Source organism: Triticum dicoccoides, chromosome 2B, assembly GCF_002162155.2.
Source record: "Triticum dicoccoides isolate Atlit2015 ecotype Zavitan chromosome 2B, WEW_v2.0, whole genome shotgun sequence".
Lineage (NCBI taxonomy): Eukaryota > Viridiplantae > Streptophyta > Magnoliopsida > Poales > Poaceae > Triticum > Triticum dicoccoides.
In genome coordinates, this window is record NC_041383.1 from 689,058,556 (window position 1) to 689,063,153 (window position 4,598).

Genomic DNA, 4,598 nt, shown 5'->3' on the forward strand with positions numbered 1-4,598 from the left:
CAACAGTGGTTAATCATTCTTTATTTGGTGCTTATGTAATTCTTGAACATACATACATGTCAATCGAATAATGCATTGGTTGTTTGAACCTGATGGATATGAATAAAGTTATAGCATACTTTCAAATTCAAATTCGGTATAATTTTAAATAGCTACAATAAAATTAGGGTGACATTATGCTCTGCAGGTCATTACAGCCCACACGGTCCATAAAACACAAATGTGTGTGATGTACACCATAATCCGACACGTAGAGAGGAAACGTGTGCGAGCATGCACACAGTTGTCATTTGCAAAGCGTGTGTGATATCAGACAATATCACAAATGGTGCGAGCAAACTAAATGTTTGTGATAGTCGCCTTATCGTACACGATTTACAATCATGAATTGTTTCTGAGGTGGTACGAATCGTAAACGTTGCACCACAGAATAGTGTGTGTGATAGTTATCCTGTACGACACTGTTACGATGGTCCGACGTTTCGTAATCCTATCTGACACTTGTACGATGATTAGCTAATATTCTTAATTACTTATATATGGTTTGGGAAAAGTGAATGTGTGTGATTGTTTGCTTATCATACATGTTCTATAATATTGAATTGTTTGTGATGGGTCGCGCATCATAAACGTAGCACCACAGAAATACCAACTGTGATGGTAATGCCAGTGGTAACTCTTTTGGCTCATTGAATATGTCAGAGTCTCGGGTAAGTAACTTATTCATACTGTTAGGTATTTTGGTTTCTTTGCTGGTGGCATTCACTGGAAAAGCTTGCACGAGCATACAAATCTCTCCTTGTTGTAACTGCACCCTTCCTCTTTCTACTGACCTCCTTGTCTGATCCTGAATTCCCTTTCAAACTACTTTCTTGCCTTCCTTGACCAGTGTTATGGATGGTGCACTGGTTGATAAAATAATTGGCCCTTCCTTCTTATAGCAACAAAATCCAATCTCCCCCTCATACGAACCTACCTCCATGACTTTCATGTCAAACTGAAACTCCTTCCCTTGCATTACCCATAGCATGCCATCACATTTGTGCTCACAATACATCTTAGCGCCATTTGCTACTGTGATTTCCCACACGAGTAGAAAGGATGGAGTGTTTGGGATATTAGATATATCCCAAATAGTTGTGTGAAAAATCATGTTTGGGATAGGTGTGGGCATCGCATACGCTTTGTTCTAGAAAGCGTATGCATTCCTACTCCCTATCCCTGACGGTTTCTGGGTCGTGTGGAAAGGACCCCCTATCACCCACACTAGCAAGGCGACGGTTTAAAATGTCATCATGGAAAGGGGTTAAAACCGTTTGTATAGCAGCCCGTTGTACCAGTGTATACGTGCCTCACTACCCCTACTATCTCTGGGTGAGGACACAACAAGATTGAACCCATTACAAAGAACCTCTCCCGCTGAAGATAAATCAGTCTAGTTGGCCAAACCAAACGGATAGATCAAAGAGAAATACAAAGGTATAACAATCAAGCATAATAAAGTTCAGAAAAAAACAATTACTTTCATTGAATAATCTGGTCATAACCCACAATTCATCGGATCCCAACAAACACACCGCAAAATAAGATTACCTTGGATAGAACTCCAAGAAGATCGAGAATATAGTATTGAAAATCAAATAGAAAGAAGAAGCCATCTAGATACTAGCTATGGACCCGTAGGTCTGTGGTGAAACTCGCATATCATCTGAAGGTAGCAAGGATGATGTAGAAGCCTTCCGTGATCGATTCCCCCTCCAACGGAGTACGGAAAGGCCTCCAGATGGGATCACGGAAGAACAGAAGCTTGCCACGGCGGAAAAAGTGTTCCGGGTGTCTCTCTCTTGGTTTGGGAATGTTTGCGAATTTATAGAGTTGGAATTAGGTCAAGGGGAGCTACGTGCTGCCCATGAGCTCAACGGGCGTGCCCTACGCCCCAAGGCCCGCCCTGTGAGCTGGCTCTCCCGTGGCCCTTCTGGCCTCCTACCGAACCTTCTAGGGTCCCTTCTGGTCCAGAAAAAATTATTGTAAAGTTTCATCGTGTCTGGACTTCATTTGGAATTGATTTTCTAAAAAGCCAAAAACAAGCAGAAAACATCAACTCGCACTATGCACTAGGTTAATAGGTTAGTGATACGTCTCCAACGTATCTATAATTTTTGTTTGTTCCATGCTATTATATTATCTATTTTGGATGTTTTGTATGCATTAATATGTTATTTTATATTATTTTTGGGACTAACCTATTAACCTAGAGCTCAGTGCCAGTTTCTGTTTTTTCCTTGTTTTTGAGTTTTACAGAAAAGGAATATCAAACACAGTCCAAACGGAATAAAACTTTCGTGATGATTTTTCTTGGACCAAAAGACGCACATATGACTTGGAGATGAAGTCAGAGGAGTCCCGAGGCAGCCACAAGCCTCAGGGGCGCGCCCTCGGGGGGGCGCCCTGAGGGCTTGTGGGGCCCTCGGAGTTCCTCCAACCCTAATTCTTGGCCTATAAATTCACAAATATTCCCAAACGACCAGAAGCTTCCACCAAAATACTTTCCCGCCGTCGTAACCTTCTGTACCCGTGCGATCCCATCTAGGGTCCTTTTTCGGCATCCCGTCGGAGGGGGATTCGACCATGGAAAACTTCTGCATCAACTCTATTGCCCTTCTGATGAAGCGTGGGTAGTTTAACACAGACCTACAGGTCCATAGCTAGTAGCTAGATGGCCTCTTCTCTCTCTTTGATCTTCAATACAATTTTCTCCTCGATGTTCTTGGAGATCTATCCGATGTAATATTCTTTTGCAGTGTGTTTGTCGAGATCCGATGGTGTGGATTTATGATCAGATTATCTATGAATATTATTTGAATCTTCTCTGAATTCTTATATGCATGATTTGATATCTTTGTATTTCTCTTCGAATTATTGGTTTGATTTAGCCAACTAGATTGGTTCTTCTTCCAATGGGAGAGGTGCTTAGTTTTGGGTTCAATCCTGTGGTGTCCTCGCCGAGTGACATAGTAGTGGTAGCGAGGCACGTATTGTATTGTTGCCATCAAGGGTAAAAAGATGGGGTTTTCATCATATTGCTTGAGTTTATCCCTCTACATCATGTCATCTTACTTAAGGCGTTACTCCGTTCTTATGAACTTAATACTCTAGATGCATGCTGGATAGCGGTCGATGTGTGGAGTAATAGTAGTAGATGTAGAATCGTTTCGGTCTACTTGACATGGATGTGATGTCTATATTCATAATCATTGCCTTGGATATCATCATAACTTTGCGCTTTTCTATCAATTGCTCGACAGAATCTTGTTCACCCACCATATGTTTTCTTACAAGAGAGAAGCCTCTAGTGAAACCTATGGCCCCCGGATCTCTTTTCCATCATATATTTTCAGACCTATAAACCAAAAAATACCTTGCTGCAATTTATTTGTTTTTACTTTGTTTTACGTTTTAGTAATATTTTATATCTATCTCTATCAAATCTCATCCTTGCAAGTGACCGTGAAGGGATTGATAACCCCTTTATCATGTTGGGTGCAAGTGTTTGCTTGTTTGTGCAGGTGCATAGATTGGAGACTTGTTTGTACCTCCTACTGGATTGATACCTTGGTTCTCAAACTGAGGGAAATACTTATCTCTACTTTGTCGCATCACCCTTTTCTCTTCAAGGGAAAAACCAACGCAAGCTCAGGAAGTAGCAGTTAGTCCCCAAAAATGATATAAAATAGCATAAAAATGCATATAAAGCATCCAAGATTGGTAATATAACAACATGAAACTATCAAAAATTATAGATACGTTGGAGACGTATCATGGACACCTTCACCACTTTCTGGATAGATGCATTCTGCTCTTGGATAGCCTTGAGCACTGCCACCAAGTCGTCGACCCGATGCTCCACTTCGCCGGTGTGACGCTATTAGTTCGTGGTGAAGGTGGTTCGCTTGAGATAATCTGGAGGCTCTTATACCATATGTCACATCCCTCTTCTCAATTTGCACAGGCATAGGTCGAGAACAAGGATTTAGGGTAGGGTTTGGACGAAGACGGAGGATGAGATTCAGACGAGAGAGAGGAGGTTTTGGGAAAAGTGTTCGCTAGTTACATTGTCGTGACTGGCCGATAGGTCCCACTCGCTCATACGTAGCTCCTCACAGCTCCAGTGTGGCCAGGCCAAAGAAGTAGCTGGGCTTCCTGCTTCTCTTGGGCTTTGATGGGCTGGGCTCGGGCTCCTTGTCATCCGCGGGCTTGATAGGGGGGTTGGTGGGCGTGCCGTTAATGACATGTTTGGTTACCTGCACCGTTTTTCAACACTTTGCATACTTGACCCATCTAGGCCTGGTTGAGCTAACGTAGGCAAAAAATCAACATCTGCGTGTTGATTGGTTGTCTGCATTTGCATCAAGGTGCTTCAGAGGTAAGCAGATGCAAAGTACATTAGTTTGGATGTGTGCAAGTAGATATTCTGCTCACCCCTTTTAAATGTGGTGGGTGGCCTTACCACCCCTTTTGCGGCACTCCACAACAAGCAAAACACAACAACAACACAACAGATCACACAAAAACAACAAGAATAGCAAGAACAACACATA